A 17,986-nucleotide genomic window follows, 5' to 3' on the forward strand; every position below is an offset into this window, starting at 1 on the left:
TGAATGTACTTTCACCAACTTAAAAGACAAAATTTATTCTGACCAGCTTATCACAGTGACCCCTTTCAAAAAAACAAGTAGACTTAATCTGTCACTCAAAACTAGAATCATGTTCACGAGCTGAAGGTGTGGGAATAGGAACTATATGAATGCAAGGATGCAGGATGTGCTAAACCTAAATCACCCGTCAAATGCTTATCTAGCCTCCTGAAAACCTCCAATGAAGACAACTCCACAACTTCTCTAGGCAGCTCATTTCATTGTCTGAAGAGCAGGACAGTTAGGAAGTTTCTCTGAGATTTATTCTTCAACCTGTTTTGCTGAACCCATTTGCTTCTGAGAAAGCAAACACTATCTAAAATTAGTTTGGGTCAGGTGCAAGTGGTACCTCAGCACAAAGAAATGGCACCTAAACACTCAAACCCACAATCTTAGTTTTGTTAGCAGCACATTCAAACCAACTGGGATAACTGGCCCATCAAGTATTGAGACATACTGGTGGAACAACAGGGTGAAGTCCATGCTATGCTAATGCATTGCTCATATTTTGTAGAGAGAAGAATTTAAACTCCCGAGATTTCAACTCAAAACTTCTCATAAGCATTTTGTTTTTGAACAAAGCTATCTAAGAGAGCATGAGTATTTATAACAGATATTTTTATAAAAAACGTAGAATCCAGCATAATACCAAGTCCTCTTTTACCTCTTTCCACCAACATATTTTTATTATTACCTTGTCTGTCTTAAAGATTTGCTGGATTGTAGGTCAGGTTCCCTGCTTCACTTCAAATTAACGTTCAGATGTCCCGCCATGAACTGCAAGAATCATGGGTAATCAGTGATAGGGTATGAAAACCGCATCAGAAAGCCAGAAAAAGGTTAGCTTACTGCCAGGCCTCACTGGAACAACATACTTCTCAATATATTACATTAAAATGAAAAGGTTGGTATCTTAACTGTATAGGTAAGGGAGACACTTTAATGTGAAGGCTAAACGTGATATTGTATCTATGAAGCTTGTAGGTCAACCCTACACAGCTCTTAACAAAAAAGTATTAACATGTCAAAATTTTGTATGGCAATTGCTAACAGCCTGGAAGTTCATGAAATATACCTCACAGTTTGTTCTCATAAGGCACATAAACACACTTTTAAAATATTTGTTACAGTAACCTCCAGCTTATCAACATCCAAAGTTATTAAGTTTTACAAAATTAAAAGTTTTAAATTGATCTTGCAGTATTATAGCCCAATAGCCCACCTTCCAAATATTAATAGTATTCTGACTTAAGTCAAAGTCCTCAAAGAAGCATTATGGCAGGGACTGTCTGGGAAAACAGAGAGGTGATGTCACTTCTTCAGAGGAAAAAAGAACCAAAGCAAACAAAAGGAAAGTGGCAACCAGGGCCAGAGATCTGCAGCCACCTAACAGAACAGGGAACTCCATGTCCAAAAGAAAAGGTAAAACAGAAAAAGAATGCCTTCCTACATGTTGTTCCTGCTCTATTACCAGATTACCGGAAAAGAATGAAAGTGACCCAGTAGAAGGGGCCCTGCTCATGGGCTCCTTCCCCAAGAAAGTCAATTCACAATTCCTCTTACATTTGCAGAGAGTTCAGTGAAACTATGCAAATCTGTACACTGCTAATGTAACAGAAAGATGTGGTAATTCCTGCTTTAGGGATAAAGGGAAGGTGCTAGGTTTTGCTGGGGAGCCATGACTCAGGTCATTTGTTCAATCTACTATCTGAAACTGAACGCATCAGCCAGCCATGTAGCTCTGGCCTCCCTGACAGGACTCATTAGAAGCCAGAGAGGTTGTGAATCCATCAGGCAGCCAAAGCCAACTTCTCTACGGCAAAGGGAGGGGGGGGGGGAAAAAAAAAAAAAGGGAGGGGGCTGGCCCAAAGCAGCATCTATTCACACAAGGAAAGCCTCAGCTTTGCAGGCTCCAAGGTAACTAACCCTGATGCTGCTCTGAAAATACACATTCATGATATCTGAACATCAATCTAAAGTTAATTTAGACCAGGTCCAAGTTATACCCTGCCAAACCACTACAGTACATGCATATCTACCAAAACCACATAGCTCCACTTCATCAACTATGCCAGCAGGGTTCAAAATACATCAGAGGACAGCTGGAGCTGCTGAAGGAGGCTGTGGCAGTCAGCAGAAAGCCTGGGCACCTCTATCCAAAACTTGTACCAGCTTTCAGGCAGCAACAGAAGCCTTCTTTCAGAAGGTGGTGACATTACCAGGCCAGCAGAAAGAAGGGCTCTGCCACCACATGGGACCTGAGTGGGGGCATGCTTGAGTTTTCCAGAACTTGAGTTCAACCAGCAAAACAAGGCTACGTGGACCAGGCCCTTTTAAAAAAAGAGATGGGAAAAACCTAAAAAAACCCCCTGTTAGGTGTGTTACTCTTGATGTCCAAAATGGAAAAAAAAAAGCAGCAAGCTGATATGAAAGTCACCCTTAACCTAAACGGTGGCATCCATCACCTTGCAATGTGCAGCTGATTTGTTTCTACAGGAAAAATGAGGGCACTGCCATCTGATTTCAGCTGCATGCCCACCCAAGAGCACCAGCTCATCATGAGATGATCTCATGCGATGAGATGAAGTCACAGTGAGTGATGCAGTGAGATGAAGTCGTGCTATGAGGTCACAGGATGTGACCTCATCTCTGCATCACTCATCACCCATCTCCAGCCTGTCACAGGCACCAGAGAACGATACCTCACTGCACCTCTCTGCCCTGGTTTGCCTACTGCTGCTAACTGCCATGAGCAACGACCCCACGACACACTGACGTTTACCTGACCAACGCTAACGTCACAGTGCTCTCCCTTACGTCACTCCCAGGGTAATACCCCTGGGGGTAGCTCCGGGACCGGCCGGCTTGCGCGGGTGTGGAAGAGCCGGTCCTCAGTCCCGCGCCCCGGCTCCCCACCGCTTACCCTGGGCCCAGCTGGCTCCGGCCCGGTCCCGTCCGGCGCCCGGACGTGGCAGCTGAGAAAAAGGGCTGGGATAGAGACGGCAGTGACTGCCGGAGACACTGCGCATGCGCTTACGCATGCGTCCTTCCTTCGTATGATCCAGACGGAGCCCATAAGACCTCTCTGCGCATGCGTATATTCATAGGGCGCGCCCTCTCCGCCCCTTCAACTCAGGCCGATGCCCCCCAGACTGCCCCGCGCCTGCGCACGCGGAGAGCGTGGTCTGCTGGGTGTTGCTCCCTTCTGTTGGAAGGGCCTGTGTGGCCGGCGCATGCGTAGTGAAGCGGATGAGGTCTCAGTCTTTTCCAGGGCACGAACTTTATCCCCGTGCCCCCACTCCTGCATGGGGCTGTGGAGGGTGGTTCCACCCTGCTGGGCAAAGGGGTGAAACAGGTTTCCCACCCAGCAAGTAAAAGTGTGCTGCTTCTCTAGCGGTGAGAGGCCAGGGTCTCCTCTGTTGTGTTGGGAGCTGTGCACCTCTGTAACAGGCAGCTCTCTGCTCTCAAGAGTTGTCAACTGGATGTGGGAGGCCTATCCAAGGTGACTAGAGCACCATGCAGGGCTGGATCTCAAGGTACAGCACCCTGGGGTTCCCTCGAAATCCTTTCAAGGGTGCCCAGAGCACCACACCATGTAAGCGCCGCAGTATTTTCAACTCTCATGATTTTTGGCATTGCTCTTAAAGTCTACCTTTGGGATTGTGAAAAACTTAGCTCTTTCTTTTATATTTCATAAGAGTTGACAACACTAAAAAAAGGTGGCAACAATAGGCAACACTAAAAGGCAACACCAAGAGATGCCCAGAGATTTCAAATAGGAATCCGTTGCTGTGGCTTTTCTGTGTTCTTTGCTGCAGAGCTGCTGTATTATTTTTTGGTAGGCAAAAAAAAGAATGAAAATGAAGCACTGGCATTTTTCAGGGACACCTCCAGTCTATCTGGGGGTGCCTCTGGACTAAAAAGTTTGAGAGCCTCCAGTGTAAGGGCTTAGACAATACTTCTGTAATCAAGATAGTAGCCCATCTCATTGCCAACTTCATGCACTAGGAAGAAAGATGCAACAATTTTATGCAAAGGTACTTTGTTCTGATGTCTTATTCTTCAGCCACTGGCTTTACTATTTTTTTCCAGCAACTCTTCAAAATGCCTCTGAACTCAGACCTCTTCCTGGGTGAGGCCCAGCTGCCTGGGAAAGATCTGGTAGTTTCACAGCCAAATTATTGCTAGCCCAAGAGGCAAAGGCTTCAGGGCACAGCTATAAAGGGACTTAATAAATGGACTCCTATTGCTAGAAAATCCCTGGGAAACTTCTGGTCACAATCTCTGATGCCTTTCACCATTAATAATAGGTGGTATTACACATGACTACAACTTAAGGTGCAATTCAGACCACAATGCTAATTTAAAACATAAAATAATACCAAGCATAACACAATTTATTTCTATCTGGGGTCTTGTGGTATTACATGCTAATATAGGAGTCTTTTACACTTAGCAACTTGAGTTGTGGTCGACCAGGGTTGAAATTTCTAAGTGAAACCTAGAAAAAGGAGCTTTAAGGATTTTGTTGTCTACTTCAGTTTTCAGCAGGGCAGTTGGAAAGCCCTAGTAGAAATAAGTGGATACCAGGACTGAAAGCAATTCGGATTGAAATGAGACAGGAGTTAAAAAAAAAAAGGCTGAATTGATATGTATTTGCAATTCTAAGTATTATATGACAAGAAACAGATCACAAAAAATTGCATAATTTGGAAGACCTTCCTGTTCTAAAATAGCTAACATATTTCTGACAATTACAAGCACGCTCGCTCAGTCTCACTCTCCGCCTCATTTTTGCCACCTTTGGACAGGTAATTCAGTCCTTCCCCCACACAAGCATGTACCAAGGCAGCATTTCTCAGTAGCCAAAAGGAAACTTCACAATCTTTAATATCCACATTGCAGGAAATATCAAAGTTCAGCTATATTATTGTGATCACTCTGTTCCACGTGTAGATAAAAAATGAACTATTGCTCTTAAACATGCCACAATTAAAAAAAGAAAAAACACTAAGTGCAGGAAAGATTACCTCCCCCATTCACTTTCAAAGGGTGTTGAAAATAGTTTTTGTGCTGGTGTGAAATAAGCCAATGTTTTATTCAACACCTGAGATATCTACAAGATGTTCAAGTGTACATTCTACCAAAGTCAACATATTTAACGGAATGAATCACAATAATATTTTTTTGGGGGTAGGTGTTATTTATTTGGAGTCCTCAAAGAGAAAAATATTTACATATTAAACATCTAAAGTGAAAAACACTGCAAAAAGGATGGCATTTGCAGAATAACTGCAAAATCAAAACAAAATGGAAGTGGAAAGGGATCTTGGAGTCCTAGTGGACTCCAAGATGAACATGAGTCGGCAGTGTGACGAAACCATCAGAAAAGCCAATGGCACTTTATCGTGCATCAGCAGATGCATGACAAATAGGTCCAAGGAGGTGATACTTCCCCTCTATCGGGCGCTGGTCAGACCGCAGCTGGAGTACTGCGTGCAATTCTGGGCGCCGCACTTCAAGAAGGATGCGGATAACCTGGAGAGGGTCCAGAGAAGGGCCACTCGTATGGTTAAGGGCCTGCAGGCCAAGCCCTATGAGGAGAGATTAGAGAAACTGGACCTTTTCAGCCTCCGCAAGAGAAGGTTGAGAGGCGACCTGGTGGCTGCCTATAAGTTCGTCAGGGGGGCACAGAAGGGAATTGGTGAGTATTTATTCACCAAGGCGCCCCCGGGGGTTACAAGAAATAATGGCCACAAGCTAGAAGAGAGCAGATTTAGATCGGATATTAGGAGGAACTTCTTCACAGTTCGAGTGGCCAAGGTCTGGAACGGGCTCCCAAGGGAGGTGGTGCTCTCCCCTACCCTGGGGGTATTCAAGAGAAGGTTGGATGTGTATCTAGCTGGGGTAATGTAGGCCCAGCACTCTTTCCTGCTTATGCAGGGGGTCGGACTCGATGATCTATTAAGGTCCCTTCCGACCCTAGCATCTATGAATCTATGAAATATCATTACCGTCCTCATCAGGACCATCATTGTTGTTTCTGGGTATACTTTATGTGCCTGCCTGGTCTCAAGGAGGGGCTCTCGTGCCGCCTTGGAGTATAAGTCTGGGATTAGCCTCTGTGTTTGTCCCAGTGGTCTTAGAGAATGCCCACCATCTCCCCGAGGCAAACCCAGACACTCCTGTGGCTCCACCTCTTCTACACCCCATCCATGCGCCAGCCTCTAGGATGGCTACTTGATGGTTGGATGGCTCGCCCTCGGGTGGCAACTCCCATTTTCTTCTTGCTGGCTGTGTTACAGATGACCTCTCCCAGCTCTACATCTCTTTGGGATGTTAAGCTGTCCCTGCTCTTCTGCTGCGTCTTTTGTTATAACTTGGCCGACTGCCGTACTATCCCAGCCGCTTCTAACCCAGGAACGCTGCCCATAGCTCTCACCCTTGTCTTGGGGTCCCTCTGGGCAATCCCTGAAAGTAAAAGAAAAAGAAGACATTAACAGAAAGGACAAGGGGGTAGGGCTTTGGCCTGTTTCCACTCACTGACCCGGTGTCTGTGGCTCCTGCAGTCCCTTGACACCATTCTCACTCCATCCCTTTGCTGTGGACCCCTCCAATGGGTCTGTCCCCAGATCCATTGCTGGTCGCCAGCACTGCCCGTGCCTGGTGCAGGAAGCACTGTTGCTGTGGTCTTCTTGCTGCCGGCTTTTATTTCAGCTGGGCAGCGTCCTGGGATGACGTTGTCCTCCAGTGCTGCTTTTAACCGGAAATAAGTGTGGCTTACAAACTGCGCGGGTGCTCCACGCTGGTGCGGCTTGCCTGTCTCTTCCTGGCCTGAAATAGGTAGATATTATGAACCTCATAACTTGGAAATACAGGCACAGAAAGATAAATGTCTTATCCAAATTCAGCTGAGAGTAAATGAGTAACAGTACAAGGTGAAAAACTCTCTTTCCTAGGCAGTTTTGGGAACCACTCCGCACCTTCCTGCAGAGAAACTGATGCACCATTTTGTGTCTCCACTCTTGTATCTCTGACTTGTCTAATGAAGTAAGCTGTTGCTTATGAAACATTATGCGTCTCTGACTTAGTCTATAAGGGGCTACTGTAACAAGGTGACTATCGGGCCCGGTCACCATGCTGGCCCACCTCTATATCTGGTCTGCCCACCTATACTCACCTGCCATGCCTTGATGTAAACAATAAGTTGTTTATTTTTAAAGCAGGAGGCTGCCCAGTTTAAAGCCTGATGCCAAGGGCATATTACACATCTCCAAACCATCTCTTATACTGTGTCCCATGCCTCACAGATGGCATCCAAATCTTCCATTACTCCCCAGGCCCCTTTCTGGGCCACTCTGGCCTCTGGTCCAACTAGGCCTCCGGCATCCTCAGACATGCCTGGGCCTTAACTCACACCTCTCAGTGGGGCCTCTACTCCAGCTATACCAGTTAGCTACTATGTACACGGTCTTCAAGGCCTGCTCTACACAGCCACTGGGTCCCTACAACTCTGCCCTCTCACTGGGGCCTCTGGATCTCAGGTGTCTGACAAATTACGTGGGCCCCACTAACTCAGCCTATGGCTGTTCAGGCCTCAGGCATCTGTCAACAAACCTGAACCCTTCTGGCATTATGCTCCTTTGGATTTCAGGCATCTGTCAACTACTTGGACCCCACCTTAGGCCCCATTCAGTGGGCATGGACCCCTGTGCTTTTCTATCTGGGTGTGCTCCTCTAGCCTTTCCCCTCCAGGGGTAACCCACAAGACAGCAGGGACTGAGGCTTTCTGGTGCCCCATACTCACCCTTCACTAGGGAGGCACAGGTGTGGCATTTCCTGTAAGCTGCCCTGCGAGAAGCAGCCCCACCATACCATCCAACCCCAACAGGGTGTAGTTTTAGATCATGCCTCAGGACCAGGAACCTTCTATCATCCCCATAGTTCCTATTCTGTCCTTTGGGTGTTCCTGAGCAGCAGCTCCAACTGGGCAATGTTCTGCCTCCATCTGCTTGCAGCAACTGATGCTGGCTTTACTGCTCCAGCCTGCTTTTATTCCTATCAGCTGAGCCCTCTTCCCCAATCAGGCAGTCTCCTGTTGACCAGGTGACTTCTGACTGGGGAGTGCAGCCACCTGCAGCTGCCTCTGCTGCCTACTGAGGCCCTTTGAGTGGCAGGCAGCACAGGGGTCCTGCTGCAAGCAGGCACCCAAAGGTGCTCTGCCACAGACACTCTGCCCTGCCTTCTATCTGACTTTAGATTAACACATTAATCCCATGATCACCTCTTGGCCAAACTGGCCAGTTGTGGCCCTGGCTCCACCATGATCCGCTGGCTGGGAAATTGGCTCCGTGGTCGGACCCAGAGGGTTGTAATTGATGGCAGTCACTCATCGTGGTGCCCTGTGACCAGTGGGGTCCCTCAAGGCTCTGTCCTTGGACCCATACTGTTCAACATCTTCATTAATGATGTGGACATTGGAGTCAGGAGTGGACTGGCCAAGTTCGCCGATGACACCAAACTTTGGGGCAAAGCATCCACGCCAGAAGATAGGCGGGTGATCCAGGCTGACCTGGACAAGCTCAGCAAATGGGTGGATGAGAACCTGATGGTGTTTAACACCGAAAAATGCAAGGTTCTTCACCTTGGGAGGAAAAACCTGCAGCATCCTTATAGGCTCAGCAGTGCTACGTTGGATAGCACTACAGAAGAAAGAGACTTGGGGGTCATCATTGACCACAAGATGAACATGAGCCTGCAATGTGATGCTGCGGCTAATAAAGCGACCAAAACGCTGGCTTCCATCCATAGATGCTTCTCGAGCAAATCCCGGGACGTCATTCTCCCCTTGTACTCGGCCTTGGTGAGGCCGCAGCTGGAGTACTGCGTCCAGTTTTGGGCTCCACAATTCAAAAAGGATGTGGAGAAGCTTGAGAGAGTCCAGAGGAGAGCCACGCGCATGATCAGAGGTCAGGAAAACAGATCTTATGATGATAGGCTGAGAGACATGGGACTCTTTAGCCTGGAAAAGCATAGGCTCAGGGGTGATCTGATGGCCACCTATAAGTTTATCAGGGGTGACCACCAGGATCTGGGGGAACGTTTGTTCACCAGAGCGCCCCAAGGGATGATGAGGTCGAACGGTCAGAAACTCCTGCAAGACCATTTCAGGCTGGACATGAGGAAGAATTTCTTTACTGTCCGAGCCCCCAAGGTCTGGAACAGTCTGCCAGCGGAGGTGGTTCAAGCACCTACATTGAACACCTTCAAGAGTAGATTGGATGCTTATCTTGCTGGGATCCTATGACCCCAGCTGACTTCCTGCCCTTTGGGCAGGGGGCTGGACTCGATGATCTCCTGAGGTCCCTTTCAGCCCTGATGTCTATGAAATCTATGAAACTACCTCTCTTGGTCTACTGTTGTTTGGAAGGCTCCAAATGCTAGGAATTTGCCTTGCCAGAAAAATCATATATTTCTGGAATCTGAAGAGGTTTTCAAGCCATTAGCCTCTTTTCCATTTTTATTCAACCTTAATATCAGAGCTAGCAATTACTGTATGTGTAAATCCAGCTGGTCCTCTACAAAACATTTGGTAGGATATGGGATTAATTTAAACGTGCTCAGTGGCCGCATGTACATGAGATGCTAACTGTGCAGTTATTACTGCGGAGTCATTTAAATGTTCATTTAAACGACTATGCGGTAACCAGAGTTACTGTGCAGTAGTGCTGTGGAACATCTTTTTCATGAAGCTGACTGCGCAGTAGCCTAAGACTACTGTGCAGTAGCGCTGCGTTACGCTTTCTGCTACACAGCGCTACTGCATAGTAGTCATGGCCTACTGTGCAGTCAGTGTCTCATGTAGACATGGCCACTGTGGATGTTACCTGCAAGTGTTCAATTATTGTTTGAGGCAGCTAGAAAGTCTTTACATTGCACGTTGACTTTATAAAAATAAAATTGAAAAAATGGAGAAAAATATGCACATTTCTTAGGGACAAACTTCTGTTTTCCCTTTACCATAAGCAATCATATTTCCCTTTACCATAAACAATCACATATGACTAATCATACAAGCTACTTGCAGATGTTAAAAAACAAAATCAAACCCTCCTCTTTAGTTTAAACTTGGCGTGTTCCTGCGCTAAGCCCTACACGTTCCCAGAAGAGGCAGTGTCTTAGCTGGTGCCAGCTCACCTGACATCTGCATAGATTGGGCACTTCGGTGGGGATTTTTGGGTGCTTTTATTTTATAGCTGATTGAATCAGCTATTAGATAGAAGCTCCAAAAAGCCCCACTGAAGCGCCTGATCTATACAGACACAGCAGAGCTGGGTGGAAGTAACACACTGCTTCTTTTGGAAGAGCATTTTTTTTAAAACATCTGCAAGCACCCACGTATATCACAGCCTCTTAAATCAGGAAACATCCTCTTATGGTACCTTTTCCAGGATGAATTAGCCCCAAACAGATATTTTTGCTTAGCATGGTTGTATCTTGGTCATTCGTCATTCTTCCATAAGGAGACAGCTATCTTTCAATCAAGGAAGAACTGCAATTTACCCTAAAAAGCACTTTAATTGAGAAGTTTAATAGAAAAATCTAAAATAAAGATTTCTTTGTTAAGGCAAGCTGAGTGAGAAAACCATCCTTTTCAAAAGGTGACTGGCACTTAGAAGATGGAAGTTGAGCTAGTCACTGGAGATGCGTAGGGGGTGCACATGTGTACACATGCACCCCCTGAGATGGGCTGCTGCTGCTGGCGGTGCCTGCCAGTGGTTACTGCTCACCGCCCCCCCTCACTTTTGACACTGCCAGCAGCATCTGTGGGTGGTTGCTGATCACCGGTTGGTGCTCGCCACCCCTGCCTCTCGCTGCTGACACTGCCGTGGCCTCCTGTGAGGGCTCCTTGCTTGCTGCCTCCATGCCTCCACCACCGACACTGCTGCTGCCACTGTTTGTGGGCAGTTGCCATACTCCCCCAGCCTCGGGAGGCATGTGACATTCATGGAGCTAGTGAAACTTGGCTATTTGTTCAGCATTAGCTTTAATTTTCTAGTTGAGCTGACTTACACTTTTTGAGAGGGAGAAGGCCAGTATGGGTAAACAGAGTCCATACGATGATACAGTGATACAAGAGAATCACCGTGCTATACAGATCTCAGGGGTGGGGGGAGAAACAGACATGGTTAAAACAGAGATAGAGTTCTCTCTTTTTGTTCTGTGGAATACAAAACTGATCTTCACTTTCCCTTAAAAAAAATCATGGTCCCAGGCTGCAAAAGTACCAGATACAGGATCTGTCCTTACATAGCAGCATAAGTCCTATGCAAGTGTGGTCTTCTATTAACCTGTGGCTTTCTGATTTGTGTCCTGTGGCTGCTCAACAGAGTAGTGTTTGCATAACCCAATACACCCATGATTGCTGTACAAAGCAAACTATGAAAAGTGCAATTTCACATTTTAGTTAGTGTTTTAGTTAGGAGAAATCCTCTGAAAGGGTCTCTGCTGGTCTGGAAGGGACATCTACATGCTTTTTCTTCTTTAATTTTAAAATATAGTGAGTTTCTGAATGCAGATAAATTGGTATCTGCACCAGTTAGATAATATTCAGCAACATTTTCTTTAAAGATTAATGATCTGAAAGTATATAGGACACAGACCTGAAGTCCCTGTGAGTGAAATGAGATCTCAGAGTTAATACAATAATGATCAAATTGAATTTTTATTTTTTTAAATTTGAAGAATGACTGTAACAGTAGTTGGTTTGTTACTGGTATTATAATGAACTATAATATTAACATCTTCAAATACAGGGGATGGGGAAAAGAGGAATGCAGAAATGGTTCCATGTGATAGTGCCATGCTTGCCTCATGTAACTTACGTATAATATATATGATGTGTAAAATAGTATTATTGCTCTCTACTAGCTGAAATGTAAGACCTACATATATATGTATAAGTCATAAGACCTCGTACTTTAGCTAAAAGAGAAATGGTTGTTATTACAGTAACTAGGGCCTGTGGTGGGGTTTTGGAGCAAAAGGGCAAATGTTCTATCTTTGTTTATTGCTTAGTTCAGTGGGAGTGAACCTTTTGGCAGGAATGCCGGAAAATAGCTTTGTGCCCTCCTTGAGTGCCACTCCCATACCCTTCTCCTACCTGATCTGTTGCTCTGCTTTCTGCCTTTTGCCTTATCTCTGCCAAGGTAGCAGCAGTGGCCAAAGCCACCAAGGAAGCAATGGGGCAAGCGGTGGAGGCAAGCAAATAGTGATGGGCCAGGTGGCCGTCAGTTACAGAAGTGATACTTAAAGTGTGATTAGGCCAGGGGTAGGCAATGTTTTTTGGCCGGAGTGCTGAAAAACACCATAATGCCTACCTTGAAAGGTGCCAGAGGGCCAGCATAGCAGAAAAACAAAATGAGGGCAAGGGGTACATGGCAGGATTCCCTGCTTGTGCCCCTTGCCCCCCACCCAAAGCCTCTGCCCCCCCAGTCCTGCTGCCCCTTGCCGTCCACCCAAAGTCCCTGGCCCCCAGCCCTACTGCCCCTTGTCTCCCACCCACAGCCCCTGGCCCCCAGCCCTGTTCTGGGGAAATGCTGCCAGTCGGGGTCCTGGGTTGCTCCCAGCAGGCAGCTAAGATGCTGCAAGCCCTGCTCGGAGCAGCCTGGGCTCCATTGCTGGCAGTAGCTTCCTGGAGGGGGGGCTGTCCGCAGCGTGCCAAACAAAATGGCCTTGCGTGCCATGCTTGGCACGCATGCCAGGGGTTGTTGACCCCTGGATTAGGCCAACAAAAGTGTTATATGGCCATGATGTAACAAACCTTACAGATGCAGAATGCTTGAAATACTGGGAATGTCACTTTTATCTGAAGCTGGATCAATCAGCTATTAGATTAAGGCACTCAAGGACATGGCAGGTTAATCTGCCTAGAGCATCTTAATTAACATGTGTAAAGCTCTGAATAATCCAATAACTACTTTAACAATTCCAGCCTTTTCTACCTTCCCTGGTGCATTAGGTAACCATCAGGGGTAGCTCATGGGGGAGCTGCCATCCAAATATTTCCTAGCCACTACTAGATGGCTAGTGGACCCCAGAGCAAGGGGGGAAGGGGCTGTGGCCAGAGCAGCCTCCTGACTGTGAGGTCCCAAGAGGAACAGGAACAGAGGGAATAGGTTCCCTTGGCAGCAGCTGAAGCCCAAGTGGGCATCCAGCCAGCCCCTTTCTGTGGTGGCCATAGTGTTTGTGGGGGCATGCGAGGGTGAGCTGTACCTGCCAGCAGCAAAAACCAGGTCTGGTGGGGGTGGGAGAGTGGATGAGCTGCCAGGTTGCTTTAGGGGCTGCTTAAGGGTCACTTGAGCTGCCTGGCTGCTTAAGGGTCACTTGCCCCACAGATGTCCCCCATCCCCAGGCTGCCTTCCCCAGAGCCACCAAGGGGCTCAAGGTAGCAGTGAGCTCCCTCAGAATTTATTCCCTCCCCACCGACTCACCTGACCCTGCCACCACTGCATCAGCCTAGCTGCACCCATTTCTGAAGGGCTGTTCTGGGAGTTTCTCATCCTGCCAGGTGTACCCTAGCTTTTGTTCCACTGTATTCTTCCCTCCCCTCATAAAATGGTCTCTTTATTCATGGTCCTGTAGTGTCCTTGGGGGAGAGCGGGTTGCAATGAAAGGAAAGCTACAGATAACTCATTAAGGTTATTTAGTGCATGGAAGGGTCTGCAAAGGAAAGCTACTGATAACTCATTAAGCTTATTTAATGCATGGAAGGGTGTGGCTGGCTGCTTTTTTTGTGTTGGTTATATGGGACATCATAGAATGTCATGGCTGTTGGCAGAATCGTGGCCAGGTTGCCTTAAGCCCTATTTACTGGTCCCAGCTCAGTCAGTGAAGTTCTGAGACCATGTGAAGAGCAAGTTGCAATTATACCCTTCTACTCTCATCCATTGATGTGTCTTCTGCATCGGTGCCCTCCATGACAGAGCCAGGTCAGTCTTTCTCCTTCTCCAGTAGGCAGCCCCGCAGACATAACTGGGACAGGGACTGCACAAAAAGAAGGCATCTAATTGACATTTGGAGTGAGGAAGAAATCCAGCGCAAACTAGGAAAGCATCACTGCAATCAAGATACCTTTAAGTATATTGCCCAGCGTATGTCAGCATGGGGACATAACAGAAACTAGGTGCAGTGCTGCATGAAGACTAAAGTATTGAGATCTCAGTTTTACCAGGTCCATGTGTTAAATGCTGAATTCCACCTGTTGAACACTGAATGTTTAATTAAACCAATAGGGTGGTAGTCCTTTCAGAATTCAGCACAGGGAAAGGATTCTCAAGGTGGTGGGTGACTAAGTAGGGTGTTTGCTTACAGCTCAGCACTACCCCACCGCAATAATTAGTACAAATAGACAGACTCACTTAACTGGAAACCACAAGAATGTATTAACATTAACGAACAACAGCAATAATTACAAGATTATATATAATGGTGAGTGAGAAAACAATATGAAAGAGAGAACAGAATAGAGTACACACTCTGTTCTGTATACTCAAACAATGTTGCAACTTTTACTAAGACAGCTTAGCTGTCAGGCACTATACTTTCAGGGAGAACTGTAGGAATTCCTCACCTCCCTCAGAGATTTCTCCTTTTATCAGGGGAATGGGTGATACGCTACCATACAAGTGTTGGTCCACTGGCACTGGTCCTCATCTATGGTCAAATCCTAAAGTAATCACCAGGGAGCCTTGCTCTCCCCAAGATACACACAACCCCAATTGCTCCAGACACTAGACACTCACAAAGCACCTTTCATCTCGCAGTTTCAAACTCACTAGACCCCTCCTTGAGTCACACACAAAAGACACACACCAACCCAGTCTCTCAGACACACACCCAAGTTGAACACACAGAGAGCGGAGCAGAGCTCAGGCCCTTTTTTATCTCAAAATCACCCCATATTCACAATCCCATCATATCTCTAGGGTATGTGTCACTCAATGGCTCATCCAACTGGTACATCTGTCAATCATTGCATTGAAACAAACATATCAAACTTCACACTTCAGACCACTCATCATCCACTTTACCTCAAAAGAAAAAAAGTGGTCACCTTTTTGGGACCAAAATTCCCAGTACCGGGTCTTCACTGTGCATGCTTAATGTATGTAGCCAGGTCAGCCACTTCTTAGAGAGTTCACTGGGTCTCAAACCTTCAGATCCTTGACCTACTGCGCATGTGCAAGACTCAAACTTCTTAACATTATGTCACTCTTGGATAGGCCAGGGGATGTAGCAGCACCTTGTACTCTACATGTGATGTGAACAGTGAGTCCAGGGACAAAAAGCACAACATGGCCTTCTATCAGCAGCTATCCACAATACTGACCAAAGATTGGGCTGTCTGGTCACAATATTAATTTTGCACTACAGGGGAGGGGGCCAGGAGGAGTCCGTTTCAGGGACCCTTCAGGATGAAGTAGAGGCTCAAATACAGGCAGAAGGAGAACATGGAGGACATGGGACGGTGGAGCAAATGGGTGGTCATGAGTTTCTGCTCAGAGAACACAGTGGAGGAGCAAAGGAGCTGAAGATGGCCCATGAGGAGACTGTAACAGTGATGCTAGTCATTGTGTCAAAAAGTGAGAGACAATGTGCAGCAGCAAAGAGAAATCTGTATGCAGGATAATCTCTTGTCCATGTCTGAGAATACCCAGATGGGCTTGCAGGAGAACGAGCCCATCGCGGACAACAAGGCCCAACAAGACATGCCTTTGATTCCAGGCATGATGATTCCACTACAAGGGAGGCCTCAACACCTTTGACCTCAACCCCTATTCCTGGTTCATGTCCTGACCAAGGATGTCCAGCAGCCCAAAATGATATGTGTTGCCCCATCCATGTGATCCCTTTTGTGAAACAAACAGAGGGCTGCTGAAGAGAGGCGGGGGGGGATGAGGAATTAGAGGCAGTGTGGCATCCCCCAGCCAATATTGTCCATCCTCCTCCATGCAGGTTACTCTCATCAAGCTGTGCCTGAGGGGACCATACCAAGGTTTCAGGGTTCCCTCCACCTGCTCCTTCTCTTCCCCACCTCATAGGAGAGTCATTACTGTGTATAGTGGTGGGGCTCTGCTTCCCTCCAATACCCCAAAGGCACTGCCTATGCCAATCACAGTACCAGGCTCCCCTGATGCTAGAGTATGAACAGCTACCAAAGGGACTGACTCTCATCCTGCGGTATTTATGGCTCCAGAACGGAGAACTATGTAAAGTGGCCAATCACCTTCCCCCTCATCCTCCTCTCTCAGATCCTTGCTTTTTCTTCCCTCCCTCCCTCCATCCTGGCTGTGGCAGGGGGCCGGTTTCACACAGCAGAACAAGCAGGATAAAAAGTCACTACTGTTCTGCTAGCTTCCACCCATATAGAGATCCATAGCAAATGAAACTGGGGGGAGGAAACTCCCTCCAAGGGCCCGCAGAAGCATGGAAGCATCATCTGTGCTCTACTCTTCCCTCTGGAGCTGCAAGCTCCTTTCTTCCCCAAACAGGATAGTTCCCTCTCCCTCCGAATCTGGACAGCCACAGATTTATAAGGCATTTAGGGCATTTATTGATCTCTGCCAGCAAGATGTAACTGGGATTTTTGTGTGATTGTGGGTAAGCATGTAAGGAGAAGAAAGGGACGAAGGCCAGAACAGCCAAGTCAAATATGTTTGAGTTATGCTTGCTAGCCCCAATTGTTAGCTGGCCCATGGACCTAGTTCAGGAAATTCTGAGGCAGCTTTCCTCAGATACAGAACACAACATCAAGTCATGGTGGGTGAGAAAGGGGAGAAACCCTCAGAAGACTAAACCGAGCTGGGGTTGAGCAGCCACTAAGGAGCATTGCAGTCACTGCTCCTCCCCTCCCCTAGAATAGTGCCTTGTTACACATACAAAACCTCAATCAATGCTTTAAAAAAACATCACCAAATTTTAGGGGTGTAGGTTGTAGCTGTGTTGGTCTAAGGAGATAGGCAGACAAGGTTGTTTGGGTAAATCTAATATCTTTTATTAGACCAACACAAACTATTTGCCAGACTGCTGAGCATAAGAAGCAGGAATGCTGTGTTTCCCTGAAGCACTTCCTAGTACAGTCAGAGGCAATGTAGACATGCTTTACCAGTCTTTAGCCAGGAATGCTGCCCATCACAGCAGACATATCATATGGCCATAACATGAGTCCCTGCCCCAAAGTGCTTGCATTCTAGATAGGCAAGAAAAACAAAGGCAGAAGAAAGGAATCACCAGCTCCAGTTAGTAACTAGTGAAACTGAGGCATTCATTGATTCAGCAAATATAAAACTGGAGATCAGTGGCAAAGCTGGGAATTGAACCCTAGACTATTGACACTGAATACAGTTCCTTTACTGTGTGATCATCCTCTCCTTACAATACAGATTATTTAAATAGCTATCAAGCGATGATATGTCCATGTAGTTGCACAGTTTCCATAAAACAGCATATTATTTCCCAGGGGCTCCGTAAATAACTCATCTGTGTATACTGCATCTTTTCATTGTGTTTTGTAACCTGATCTGGCATTGTAATCTTGTGCATTCAGTGAGATAACCTGCATATCAGAGTGAAGTAATTTCAGGTTATGGACTCTAGTCCACTTACTCTTTCATCCACACGTAAGACAGTTCTTTTGAATCAGCAACTTGCACGCACACAGGTCGGTCCTGGGCTGCAACAGCATATGGAGAGATAGGTCCTAAAACCATGTCAGCACAGTAAATACTGTAATTTAGTTTTAGTCCTGCCAAACATGGTTCAGTGCAAGACATGGTGCTATAGGTACTGCTTGTAATAAGCACGGAGTTGCACAGCCAGAATTGCTTTGCAGAAGAACTGGAAATCACTTGGGTGTACTTTTTTGTGTGTGGCTAGATTACATCTG

At 46.7% G+C, this 17,986-nt stretch overlaps 1 protein-coding gene across 4 annotated transcripts in view; it reads right to left on the reverse strand.

The window, feature by feature from the left end:
* The window catches only part of TFG (trafficking from ER to golgi regulator), a 33,047-nt gene extending 29,932 nt beyond the window's left edge, over nt 1-3,115 (reverse strand). For 2 of the 4 annotated variants that reach the window (XM_090058763.1, XM_090058743.1), the window contains exons 1-2: nt 2,963-3,115; nt 734-816 (exon numbers count right to left, since the gene is read on the reverse strand). The gene's annotated coding sequence lies outside the window, so the exon portion shown is untranslated. Of the gene's footprint in view, nt 1-733; nt 817-2,821; nt 2,893-2,962 lie in introns of those variants that run through there. The other 2 variants (XM_090058753.1, XM_090058772.1) reach the window with 2 other exon arrangements.
* Between the last annotated feature and the right edge of the window lie 14,871 nt (nt 3,116-17,986).

The sequence above is a fragment of the Crocodylus siamensis genome, chromosome 1 (genome assembly GCF_052110815.1).
Source record: "Crocodylus siamensis isolate JL-2025a chromosome 1, ASM5211081v1, whole genome shotgun sequence".
NCBI classification, from domain to species: Eukaryota; Metazoa; Chordata; order Crocodylia; family Crocodylidae; genus Crocodylus; species Crocodylus siamensis.